The sequence below is a fragment of the Mustela putorius genome, unplaced genomic scaffold (assembly GCF_011764305.1).
Source record: "Mustela putorius furo isolate JIRA1106 unplaced genomic scaffold, ASM1176430v1.1 tig00003845_pilon_pilon_pilon, whole genome shotgun sequence".
Lineage (NCBI taxonomy): Eukaryota > Metazoa > Chordata > Mammalia > Carnivora > Mustelidae > Mustela > Mustela putorius.
This window is the reverse complement of record NW_025421998.1, coordinates 74,266,617-74,281,160: the sequence shown is the minus strand read 5'-3', so window position 1 is coordinate 74,281,160 and position 14,544 is coordinate 74,266,617.

Sequence of the window (14,544 nt, the reverse complement as noted above, 5' to 3'; positions counted from 1 at the left end):
ATTTCCTTAGCAATTCGGGGTCTCTTCTGGTTCCATACAAATTTTTGGATTATTTGCTCCAGCTCTTTGAAGAATACCGGTGGAATTTTGATTGGAATGGCATTAAAAGTATAGATTGCTCGGGACGCCTGGGTGGCTCAGTTGGTTAAGTGGCTGCCTTCGGCTCAGGTCATGATCCCAGCATCCTGGGATTGAGTCCCACATCGGGCTTCTTGCTCAGCAGGAAGCCTGCTTCTCCCTCTGCCTCTGCCTGCCTCTCTGTCTGCCTGTGCTCACTCTCTCTGACAAAAAAAATAGATAGATAGATAGATAGATAGATGGCTCTAGGCAGTATAGACATTTTAACAATGTTTATTCTTCCGATCCAAGAGCATGGAATGGTCTTCCATCTTTTTGTGTCTTCTTCAATTTCTTTCATGAGTGTTCTGTAGTTCCTCGAGTACAGATCCTTTACCTCTTTGGTTAGGATTATTCCCAGGTATCTTATGGTTCTTGGTGCTAGAGTAAATGGAATCAATTCTCTAGTTTCCCTTTCTATATTTTCATTGTTAGTGTATAAGAAAGCCACTGATTTCTGTACATTGACTTTGTATCCTGCCATGTTACTGAATTGTTGTATGAGTTCTAGTAGTTTGAGGGTGGAGTCTTTTGGGTTTTCCATATAAAGAATCATGTCATCTGCGAAGAGAGAGAATTTGACTTCTTCATTGCCAATTTGGATACCTTTTATTTCTCTTTGTTGTCTGATTGCTGTTGCTAGGACTTCTATGTTGAACAAGAGTGGTGAGAGTGGGCATTCTTGTCGTGTTCCTGATATTGCAAAGGAAACAGTCAATAAAACAAAGAGGCAACCCATGGAATGGGAGAAGATATTTGCAAATGACAGTACAGACAAAAGGTTGGTATCCAGGATCTATAAAGAGCTCCTCAAACTCAACACACACAAAACAGATAATCATATCAAAAAATGGGCAGAAGACATGAACAGACATTTCTCCAATGAAGACATGCAAATGACTATCAGACACATGAAAAAATGTTCATCATCACTAGCCATCAGGGAGATTCGAATTAAAACCACATTGAGATATCACCTTACACCAGTTAGAATGGCCAAAATTAGCAAGACAGGAAACAACATGTGTTGGAGGGGATATGGAGAAAGGGGAACCCTCTTACACTGTTGGTGGGAATGCAAGTTGGTGCAGCCTCTTTGGAGAACAGTGTGGAGATTCCTCAAGATATTAAAAATAGAACTTCCCTATGACCCTGCAATTGCACTACTGGGTATTTATCCCAAAGATACAGATGTAGTGAAAAGAAGGGCCATCTGTACCCCAATGTTTATAGCAGCAATGGCCACGGTCGCCAAACTGTGGAAAGAACCAAGAAGCCCTTCAATGGACGAATGGATAAGGAAGATGTGGTCCATATACACTATGGAGTATTATGCCTCCGTCAGAAAGGATGAATACCCAACTTTTGTAGCAACATGGACAGGACTGGAAGAGATTATGCTGAGTGAAATAAGTCAAGCAGAGAGAGTCAATTATCATATGGTTTCACTTATTTGTGGAGCATAACAAATACCCTGGAGGACATGGGGAGTTAGGAGAAGGGAGTTGGGGGAAATTGGAAGGGGAGGTGAACAATGAGAGACTATGGACTCTGAAAAACATTCTGAGGGGTTTGAAGTGGTGGGGGGGTTGGAAGGTTGGGGGAACCAGGTAGTGGGTATTAGAGAGGGCACAGATTGCATGGAGCACTGGGTGTGGTACAAAAACAATACTGTTATGCTGAATATAAATTTTAAAAAATGATTTAAAATTTTTAAAAAATGTAAAAATTTTGAATTATGAATTAAAAACTTAGGGAGAATATTTCAAATGTAAATTTAAAAAGAAAATTTAGAAAATAGTATAGAAAGCACAAAGTACCTTAAAATTTTTTATGTAATGCATCCATAGGAACTATGATATGTACTATGTGTAACTTTTTTTTTTTTTTAAGATTTCATTTATTTATTTGACGGAGAGACAACACAAGCAGGGGGAGAGGGAGAGGGAGAAGCAGGTTTCCTGCCAAGCAGGAAGCCCAATGCAGGGCTCGATCCTAGGACCCTGGGATCATGACCTGAGCTGAAGGCAGACACCCAACGACTGAGCCACCAGGTGCCCCTATATGTAACATTCTTAAAGATGTTTTGAAACTGAGTAGCATGTGGCAAATAATTTCTCATATCAATCTAAAGAAATGTAATACATGGTTTTGGTTTTTTGAAATCAAGATGATGATACTCAGATTTTAAAAGTGAAGGTAAAAAAGGTCAGGCCCAATTTCACAGGAATATAATAGTTACATCTGGCTTGACTTACGACCATACTTAGAACAGATGCAGATCTACAGATCTACAACTGCTGAAAGGTAAACCTCAAGAAAAAGGAAAAAATTATAGAAAATAAGAGTAGCATAAGGGACTATAATTAGTGGTCATTTCTGCTCTTGTATGTATCAAAGCAGCAAGACTTACATCGTTCCTTTTCTGAGAATATACTCCACCATATATCACTGGAAGAAACTGGTGTCTGATGTTTTATCCTAAGTTCCATAGCAAGACTTTTTTTTTTTCTGATACCCCGCAATTTAAATGGGCTCAAGACTTAAAACTAAACTAGACTAGGATAGAATAGGTTCTTCTTTCAACACAGATCATGTTTCACTCCTAGCACACTTAGGCAAACAGAAGTTAGTTTCCTTAAAAACAAAACAAAACAGACATACTACCTGATTATTTAACAGTAAGAAAGATCTTGTCTATGGCTGAATAGGTCATGGTCTTTTTCCTCTAATCAAACCAAACTGTATGCATCTCTCAAATACTAGCATGAACTATGAAATGCAAACTGATCAAATATTTGCTTTCCAAAGAGATCACTATAGTCCTTAAAATAGTGATCTGCTCCAATGTACTTCAACATAATTAGTTATTCAAGGAAAATAAATACTGTAAAGTCCATTTTATCTGCATATTCTAAGTGTGTTTTTACTTCCTTGACAAATATAGTATAATTTTCAGACTGAAAGTAAATAGGCCAACATTTGTTGTGATTAAATTGTTTCTTCAGGGGTGCCTGGGTGGCTCAGTCAGTTAAGTGTCTATCTTTGGCTCAGATCTTGATCCCATGGTCCCGGGACTGAGTGAATCCCGCATCAGGCTACCTACCCAGCAGTGAGTCCTTCTCCTGCTCCTCCCCCTGCTTATGCTTTCTCTCTCTCTCAAATAAATCTTTTTTAAAAACTCCTTCTTCATGCATAAAGTATCAATAGAATAAATTAGATTTTCTCATCACTTAAAAATTGCTAATTTTACCTAGAGTATAATAAGCCTCTTCCTACCCTCTTGACTTAATTATAGTGCTTTAACGTAAGAGGGATGTATCTTCTGAAATAGTCATTCTTTTACAGGACCGTACAAATCATTTTTCTTCTCTTCTTAAAACCACACAGAAATGTAAATCACGTGTTAATTCTATGCAGTTGAAAGTAGAAAAACTTTAATTAACTAGTATTTAATTTTGAATTAGTTGGGATCAAAAATGTTCCTATATCCTAGAATCAGCTTTGGAACCGAAATAATCCATTTAAAACACCTCTTTCAAAGAAAGATAAGCATGCATACTTGCCACTTTCCTTAAGTGGGGTGCTTAGTGCCACCTGGCAACTCTATTTGATTTCCCCAGTATGTCTACCAGCTTTCTCACTGGATAACTACTTAATGATTCTCTGTCCTCAAAGTTCTAAGACCTCCTGCTCATCTCACTCTTAAATGATGGTCTTGCTTTTTACTGCCCTTGAGAATAGAATTAGTTAAAGAAGAACTTCCAAACTGGGTTTCCTTTAGTTAGTTTTCCTTTAGTTTAGTCAACAGACTTTCTTGTAAAGGGCCAGATAGTCGATATGTTAGGCTTTACAGGTCATGCGGTTTGTCACAACTTCTTAACACAGCTATTGCAGTGCAGAAGCACCTGTAGGCAATACGTAAATGAATGGAAGTGAGTGTGGTACAAGAAAATTTTACTTAGAAAAACAGGTGGTTGCCTAGATTTAGCCCCCCGAACCTGTAGTTCACCAATCTAGTTGAAGGTCACAGAGTTACAACTAAGAGTTATCTTAATTTATAGACAGCCTCTGCCTTTTGATTGTTTAATCCACCCACATTCCTGTTACTATTTGTGTATTATTGGTATACTGGACAGAAATGTCTATCATTTTACTCTTGTTTTCTATATGACTTACATAGAAAAACGTCTTTTAATGATTTTTTCACCGTATTTTTTAGTTATTTTCTTCATGGTTGCTCTAGGATTCACCACATGTACCTCTTAACATGTTGGAATCTCCTGAGACTTCTAAGTTCCTGGGCCCTTTTTAACTGTCTCCTTTTCTGATTATTCTGATAGGCTGTCTTCCACATTTGTTATTACACCCAACCCTCAGGTTCCACTAATTACTTCATGATCCCGGGGTCCTGGGACTGAGCCCTATATTGCACTGGGCTCTCTGCTCGGCGGGGAGCATGCTTCCTCCTCTCTCTCTCTGCCTGCCTCTCTGCCTACTTGTGATCTCTCTCTCTCTGTCAAATAAATAAATAAAATCTTAAAAAAAAAAATCTATTGTCTTTGAGGATGACCTTAGGCTTGATTTTCTCCACATTCTCTTTCAAATAAAGCCAGTTCCTTTGGGGAGAAGTTTCAAGCTCTCCTTACAGACAGATTCTACCCCTGGGCAGCAACTCTGAGCCACTTTCTGAGTGCTGGGTAAGGCAGTAGACTCTGGTCTACTGGGTTGATTCTTACAACTCTGCCCTATAAGTGAGCTAGCCTGCAATTTCTGGGATCCACTCATTATCCTGTGGGGCTCAATGGAAGGATAAAGCCCTTAACTCAATCAGCTATGCACCTGAATTTAGCCACGTAAGCTCAGAGTTGGGGGAGCATAAGAAAACTGGTGGCTTGTCCAGATGAGATATGGTAATCCTTATTTGGTAACTTAAGGGAGAGGCAGCCCAGAGTGGAGCTCCTGCAAAGCTGGGCTGACTTGGGCTGCAAGGAGCAGGTTGTAAGGGAGAGAATGGATCCTGATTTAATATTCTTCCCGAGTTTTAGTAAATTTCCTTGTGTAAATGTTTTCCTCATTGCTTCTGAGCCCTTAGGACTCTTTCCAGAGACTTTAAATAAAGGTTGTATTTTTATAGCTTTTTCTAGCTTTTATTTGTTTCTCTGGGGAGTAATACCATGCTGCTCCTCACACTTTCATCCTGGCAGAGAAAATCCTTAACCAATATTTTCTAGGGTATCTGCTATGAGCTTAGTATAGTGCTTGGCCCAAAAGAGTGTACAAAATTTTTTTGAAGCCAGAAACATTAGCTAAATACTTCTCACGTAGGCTTTACCTAGTCCTAAGTTAGTATCACACAATGCCGAAAATTCTCAGAGCACCTAAAGTCTATTGGAAACAGAAGGGAAAGACCCACCTAGGCTTGACTAGGATACATTAGGGCTAGATAAATGATGGGTAAAGCAAAGCTACACTCTCAATTTTGAAAGCTTTCCTGTGGGAGGTATTTCGGCTAATACCTAACTTAAATTTACTGCATTTAGTAAATACGGAAAACAGGCTATTTAAAATTCTAAAAGGGTATCACTCAGAAATTAAGCCAGTTACAATTTCAAGCACCAGAAGCAAAATCGAGTTTTGGTTTCTTTTATGGAATGATTTTAGAGTGAAACATTTTTTGATCTTAACACTGTGAAAGTTAATCTTTAAGAACACAGATAACCATGATGACTTCTGTTTGACTCCAAGTCACTCTGTCGCTGCTTAATAAATAATTTGTAGCTCTGTGGGGGTGGAAATAGGGTGGGGATTTTCTTTCTGGCACATCCACTAGTGAGTAATACATTTATTTCAAGTGCCAATATAAATGTTATACTGGACTTATGTGACACATTTGTTAGTTATTAGAGAAACCAATTCTAAGCCATTTGAGTAATGTTCTATTATATTTTTGTACCTGTAAGTTAAGACTATCTTATCAATATTCGAAACAAAATGAACAAATTTTTAATGCTGCATTACAGTATTTTCTTTATCATTAAATAAAATAAAATAAGGACATTTTCAGGAGTGGCACCATCTCTGAACTTCTCTCAATAAAATAATAATATCACCCTTTTCTTTTTGACTGATCTTTCATAATTGTTTCCATGAATTTTCTTCTTGGGAGTCTTTCAAACACTTTAATCTCTTACTTTTTTTCCTTTTGAAATCCATGTCACTGTTAACATGCTCCCTCTTCCTGCTCATCCCCTAACCTGTACCTCACCTCTCCAGTGCACATGAAATAGAAAGTAGCCTAGGTTCCTGTGCTGTTGTCATTAGTGTGTACATTCTTTGGGTCTTGATTTCCTCATCTGTAAAATAGATTATTTCTAAGACTGACTCAGAATGATGCCTTCTTCAGAAATACATTCAATTTGGAATTCTGAAAATAGAACAAAACCTCAGGGGCTTTACAAGAATCAGTATTTCCTAAGCAAATTGAACTCCTCATGAGTGGTTTTGCTTTTGATCTCACATTCAGAGATCTAATGTATGAGAATTGATTTTAATTTTGGTTGCTGCCAATTTTATATTTTTGGCATAATTACTAGGAATGACATTTCAACTCATTCAATGATTACTGAGTGCTTAGTATTTGTAAGACATTATACCTATATATTATATATTTTATATGAGATCAGAAAACCTAAATACATTATTATTAAGTGAGACAATAGGGTTACTGTTATTGCAAGGATGTAAGTGTTAAAACTGTGAAACTGCATCATAAGAACAGGTGTGGTTGAGTGGTTTATTTCTTTAATCAGATTCCCACACTTGAGAATATGGTGAAAGACTGACTTACCTTTCCTTGTGGGGTTAGGACTCAGCCTCAACTATGCCCGCCTATAAAACACAGTCACAGAAGGAAAACTGGCATAATTCCCAATATGTGAAATCTTTTAGAAAATATTTAGACTGAATTTAAAGTAAATTTCTTCTCATCATGGATTCAGGCTCATTAATGTTAAACCAATTTGGGGAGTTACAGATGTATAACTTTTCCTGCCCCTAGTGTAAGGAATTAAAATGAGACCCCTAGAATCTTCAGTAGTAACCAGTCAGGGGTAATATTATAATTAATTTTCATATTAGTGGCAGTATTATAATATAGTCATGGTTAGCTGTAGCCAACCAAGACTGGACTTAAAATGGAGAAATGAAAAATTAAAGTTGTTACAAAAGTCCCTAAATCAGCTTCTAGATAAAATAGGAATGGCCTTATAGCATGAAAGAAAAAGATGCAGATTTTGTTCTTAGTAAGGTTTTGGTTCCTTAAGTGGCTTCTGTGATGTGGTTCCTAGATCTCCCTTTAGGAGTAAAAGACTTACTGCCCCAGCCGCTGTGAGTGCAGGGAGCAGACAGGCCTCTATGGGAGTTTTTTCCTTCCCCAGAGCAACAGCTTCCCTGAAGCTACTTCCAGGGATGGCTAATCAACCTAGGGGTTTAAAGGTCCCACCTACAGGAGACCTCATCCCAACTCAAGATAACCCTAAATGACCACCCCGCTGCAGAGCTCCTGGTAGGCATGGCTGAAGTCTTCAGTGAGGCTGTGATCTCTCTCCAATCTGTCCACTCCTGCCTCCTCCCTTCCCTTGCACAGGTGTTGCTCTCTGGAGCATTCCCAAAGAAATGTCCAGTATGCTAATCTTCACCTCAGTATCTGCTTCCTAAGGACCCCAGCTGTCACCAGCAGTGCCTTGTATAAGTCATGAAATACATGATTATTATTAATAATTTTTTTCTCTGAAACTTAGTTTCCTAATTTGAAAAATAAAGATTATCCTGAGCTAGGGTTGTTGTTAAGAGTGTTCATTGTAGTGACATAGAAGGGGTTGTAGAGTTTTATAATTAGAAGATTTGTGGCCAGGCAGACTTGTATACCTGTTTCAGCTCTGCCTCTTACTAGCTGTGCAGCTTTTAGAAAGCTAGCTAAGCCCTCCAAGTCTCTGCCTCTTCATCTATGACATGAACATAACAATAATAATCATACTGAAAAATTATCTTGAACTGGGCATTTCCTATATGCCAGTCATTTAACCAATTTAATTTTCAATAAACCTATTGAATTAAACCAGTAAGTTTGTTACAAGGATTAGTGAACTAAGGCTTATAATTTTCTACAATGTCTAGTATATGCCATACATTAAATAAATGGTAGCCTATAATTTGTTATTACTCATCTAAAGCATTTATTACAGTGCCTTACATACAAAAAAATGATACTCTACCTGAGGAAAAAAAGTCATATTTTTCTAATTTCCAGGACCATATTTTTGTTTGAGAGAAATATTTTCTATCATGTAATGTTATGTAACTAAAAATACTTAAATTGTCTAAACTGACAGAGATGTATTCACAATCTACAAGATACAGTTAGTAGGTATTACAGATGATAAATTATTTGGTAAGAGTCTCTTTATTTTCCCCTTTCCCTTTTTATCAGGTTGTACCATACTCAAATACAGAGGGGTGCAAGCAGCCACAAATCAGAAGTAGAAACCATTGGTCTATAAAGCCAAGCTTATTAAACTCTCTTGTCATAGTGGAGAGACCTGGAGTTTGTATTCTTACTGTCCCATACAGATGAAGACTGGATGGTGTAAGGTGGTGTGTGACTCAGTTGTGGTCAGACTGTCAGCTTGATACCTGCCCTAACACACTTTTACCTTCCCAAGTCACAGAGGACCTCATCTCCCTGAAACATTTTATACACCAAAGGAGGTGCCAGAGTTTATCCACCTGAACAGTACACATTTTCTCAGGTTTTTATTCATTAAATTCACCTGACTAGAAAGATATTTACTCATTTCATGTCTATTTGAAAACTACCACTAAAGATATGGGAAAATCCAAGTTAACTGAATTGGCAAATAATCTGAAGTGATAGAATTTTAAGCATAGATATGGGACTGCTACCAAATACCTAGAAGCCATAAAAGGGAGCCATCCACTAAGAACAATGAAAGAACCCTCCTTGTACATATCCTGGTCTAGCTGCATCCTCTCTAGATAGTCTGACTCTTCAATGTGAGAAAAATAATCTCGTCTTTGATTAAATCACTGTGGTTGAGTTTTCTGTTAATGGTGCCAAAACTATTCCCAACTAATACAGGGTTATATGTATGTTGTCTCATCCTACAATTTGCTTCTTCCCTCAACATTGCTTTCCAATGCATCCATGTTAAAAAGCAAAGATGTAATTAATTCCTTTGAACGGTTGTATAATATTTCACCCTATGTCCATCCCACATTTTACCAACCTGGCCCCCCACTGATAGAGTTTTGAGTTATTTTGGATTTATCCTCAACAGTATTACTGCACATGCTTGTGTATGTGTGTTTATATATACATGACAAAGTTTCTTTAGCTATATTTAGCAGTGGAATAGCTAGTTGTAGGGCACAGATATTTTCAATATCATTAACTATTGATGTTGCCAGGTGTTTCTGTTTGCCCCTCCAGATCTTCTCTCACCCTAGACCACCCTGGAAAGCTAAATCTATGAACCACATCAAAAGACCTTTAAACTCTTGGTTGGATTTATCCAATGGAGAACCCCAGTGGAATATCTGAAATAGAACAAGGTTCATGTATTAATTCACCTGGCTCTCCTCCCTGCAAGACTGCTGTCTGTGACCCTAACTGAAGGGGACTGCACCTCGACAAGATTCACATCTTCTGGGTTCCAGGAACCTTCACTTCCTGTTCCTTCCAGTCTGAGAGTGGTAACAGCTCCTCTGCCTACACCTTCAAAAATAGTATCTTTGTAATCAAACCTCCTTGTTTCCAGGTGAGAGCCTTACTACATCATTCCTACACTACTCTTCAAGGAGCCTATATTAATTTACAGACCTATCAGCAGTCTATGAGTATCCATTACTTATCCCATAGCCATACCTACACTTAATATTAACTGACTTAAACTTCTTCCTATATGATGGCTTCAATAAAGCTGATTGTTTCTGTTTTATCTTGTACTTTTCTGATTACTAGTGATGGACAATACACATGGAGCATTCTCCAGGATAGATCATATATTAGTCCACAAAACAAGTCTTCATAAATTGAAGAAGACTGAAATCATATCAAGCATTTTTCCAACCATAAATGGTATGAACGTAGAAATCAATTGCTTTAAGAAAACTGGAAAATCCACAAATACATGGCTATTAAACATCATCCTACTGAAAAAATGATAGGTCAAAGAAGAAATCTAAAGAGAAATCAGAAAATAGAAAATATCCCAGGACCAATAACAATGGAAATAGAACATACAAAACTTATAGGATGCAGCCAAAACAGCTGAAGAGACGTTCATAGTGATTATGCCTACATCAAGAAACAAGAAATTTTATATCTCAAGGAACTAGAAAAAGAAGAACAAAGCCCAAAGTTAGTGAAAGGAAGAAAAAAAGAAATAAATAAATGAAATAGAAACTAAAAAGACAATAGAAAAGATTAATGAGGGGCGCCTGGGTGGCTCAGTGGGTTAAGGCCTCTGCCTTCGGCTCAGGTCACGGTCTCAGGGTCCTGGGATCGAGCCCCGCATCGGGCTCCCTGCTCGGCAGGGAGCCCGCTTCCCTTCCTCTCGCTCTCTGCCTGCCTCTCTGCCTACTTGTGATCTCTGTCAAATTAATAAATAAAATTAAAAAAAAAAAAGAAAGAAAAGATTAATGAAACTAAGAGCTGTTTCTTTGAAAAGATAAACAAAATTAACCAAACTTTAGACTCACCAAGAAAAAAGAACTAAAAATTATAAATGAAAGAGGAGATGTTATAACTGATACCACAGAGATACAAAGGATCATGCAAGTCCCATGAATAATTATGTACCAACAAATTAGAAAACTTATAAGAAATAAATGAATTCCTAGAAACATACAACATACTAAGACTGAGTCATGAAGAGAAAATCTCAGCAGACCTACTACTGGGTAGGATATTGAATCAGTAGTCAAAAACTTCCCAACAAACAAAAGTCCAGATCATATCAATTTACCAGGGCATTCTAGCAAACATTTAAAGATTAATTACTATCAATCCAACTCAAATTCTTTAAAAAAATAGAAAAGGAGGGAACACTTCTAAACTTATGAGGTCAGAATTACCCTGATACAAAAATAGAACAAGGTCACTACTAGAAAAGAAATTACAGGCCAATATCCCTGATGAACAACGGTGTAAAAACTCTCAACAAAATATTAGCTAACTGAATATAATAATACATTAAAAGGATCTCACATGATGATCAATTTGGATTCATTCCAGGATGCAAGGATATTTCAACATGCATAAATCAAAGTGATGCATCACATTAACAAAATGAAGAATTTAAAAAATAATAATTATCTCAAGAGACAGAGAAAAAGCATTTGACAAAATTCAACATCCATTTCTGATTTAAAATTCTCAACAAAATGGGTAGAGAGGAAATGTACCTCAACACAATAAAGACCATATGTGACAAACCACAGAAGCTGTGTACTCAATAGTGAAAAAATAAAAGGGTTTCTTCTAAGACAAAGATGTCTACTCTTGCCACTTTTATCCCATATAGTACTGGAAATCCTACGTGGAGCATTAGGCAAGAAAAAGTCATCAAGGAAAAAGTCACCAAATCAGAAAGAAAGAAAGCACCTGACTTGATATTATACATAAAATACCCTACAGACTCCACCAAAAAAACTGTTAGAATAATTTTTTAAAAGATTTTTATTTATTTGACAGAGATATAGCAAGAGAGGGAACACAAGCAGGGAAGTGGGAGAGGGAGAAGCAGACATCCTGCTGAGCTGGGTGCCAGAAGAAGGGCTCGATCCCAGGACCCTGGAGCTGAGCTGAAGGCAGATGCTTAACAACTGAGCCACCCAGGCGCCCTTAGAATAAATTAAATCAGTAAAATTTCAGGTTATAAAATCAATATATAAAAGTCAGTAACATTTCTATACACTAGTAATGAACTACCAGGAAGAGGATTACAAAAACAATCATATTACAATTGCATTAAAAAGAATAAAATACCCAGGAATAAATTTAACCAAGGAGGTTAAAAACATGTACACTAAACACTAAGACAATGATGAAAGAAATTGAAGAGGGCATAGTAAATAAAAAGCTATTTCATGTTCATGGATTAGAAGAATTAACACGTGGAAATGTCCGTGCAAACTAAAACAGTCTATAGATTCAGTGTAATCCCTATCAAAATTCTAATGGCATTTTCACAAAAATAGAACAATCCTAAAATTTGTATGGAACCACAAAGACTGTAAGTAGCCAAACAATCCTGAGAAAGAATAGAGCTAGAGACAGCACACTTACTGATTTCAAACTGTATTACAAGGCTATAGTAACCAAAACAATGATTTTGGCATAAAAAGCACGTAGACCAATGGCACAAAATATAGGGCCCAGAAATAAACCTACACATATTTGGTCAATTAATTTACAACAAATAAGACAGGGGTATACAAAGGGGAAAGGATGGTCTCTTCAATCAGTGGTATTGGAAAAACTGGATAGCCACACACAAAAGAATGAAATTGAGCTCCTATCTTACAGTTTTCACAAAAATCAATTAGAAATGGAATAAAAGCATGAATGTAAAACATGAAACCATAAAACTCCTAGAAGAAAACATAGGTGGTAAGCTCTTGGTGATGACTTTCTGGATTTGACAACAAAAGCAAAGACCATAAAAGCAAAAATAAATAAGAAGACTACCTCAAACTAAAAAGGTTTGGGACAGCAAAGGAAACTGTCAGCAAAGTGAAAAAAACAACTTACAGAATGAGAGATGTGACTTATCTCATAAGGAATTAATACCCAAAATACATGAAGAACTTATGCAACTCAAAAGGAAAAAAATCCAATTAACAAATGAAAAAAATATACCTTAATAGATATTATTCCAAGGAAGACACACAGATGGCCAACAGGTACAGGAAATAAGCTCAACATCACTAATCAGGGAAATGCTAATCAAAACCACAGTGAGATATTACCTTACACTTATTGTAATGGCTAATATCAAAAAAAGACAAGAAATAAGTGTTAATGAGGATGTGAAGAAAAGGGACCCCTGTACACTATTTGCGTGAATGTAAATCGGTACAGCCACTATGGTAAACAGTATGGATGTCCCTCAAAAAATAAAATTGGAGGGGCGCCTGGGTGGCTCAGTGGGTTAAAGCCTCTGCCTTCGGCTCAGGTCATGATCCCACATGGATCGAGCCCCACATCGGGCTCTCTGCTTAGCAGGGAGCCTGCTTCCCTTTCTCTCTCTCTGCCTGTCTCTCGGCCTACTTGTGATCTCTGTCAAATAAATTAAAAAATCTTTAAAAAAAATAAAATAAAATAAAATTGGAACTACCATATGATCCAGCAATTTCACTTCTCGGAATTTATCCAAAGGAAATTAAATCACTATCTCAAAAAGATATCTGCACTCCCATGTTCCTTGCAGCATTATTCACAATGCCCAAGACATGAAAACAACCTAAGGGTCCATTAAGAAATAAAGTGTGTGTGTGTGTGTGTGTGTGTGTGTGTGTGTGTGTGTGAAAGAGAGAGAGAGAGATGGAATATTATTCAGCCATTAAAAATAAGGAAATCTATGGGGTGCCTGGGTTGCTCAGTGGGTTAAGCCTCTGCCTTCAGCTCAGGTCATGATCCTGAGATCAAATGAGGTCCTGGGATCAAGTCCCACATCTGGCTTTCTGCCTTGCAGGGAGCCTGCTTCTTCTTCTCTCTCTTTCAGCCTGCCTCTCTGCCTACTTGTGATCTGTCTGTCAAATAAATAAATAAAATCTTAAAAAAAAATAAGGAAATCTAGTCTTTAGCAACAACATGGATGGACCTCGAGATCATTATGCTAAGTGAAATAAGTCAAAGAAAATACTGTATCATTATGTATATGTGGAATCTAAATTTTTTTTTAAATGACTCAGAGATACAGCAAACAGACTGGTTGCCAGTGATGTGTTGAGGAGCAGAGAAAATGGGTATAGAGGGTCAAAAGGCACAAACTTCTAGTTACAAGATAAATCAGTCCTAGGGATGTAGCATACAACACAGAGACTATAGTGAACTACATTGTATTGTATATTTGAAAGTTGTTATACAATAGAGCTTAAGTGCTCTCACCACAAGAAAAAAATAATTTTAACTACATGTGGTGATGGACATTAACTAAATTTATTGTAATCATTTTGCAATATATACATACATCAAATCATTAAGTTGTACACTTAAAATTAGTTATATGTTAATCTATTTCAATTTTTAAAACCAGACATTTAGGTGGAATATTAGTCATAAAAAAAGAATGAAATCCTGCCATTTGAAACAACATGAAAGAAGTCAGAGAAAGACAAATA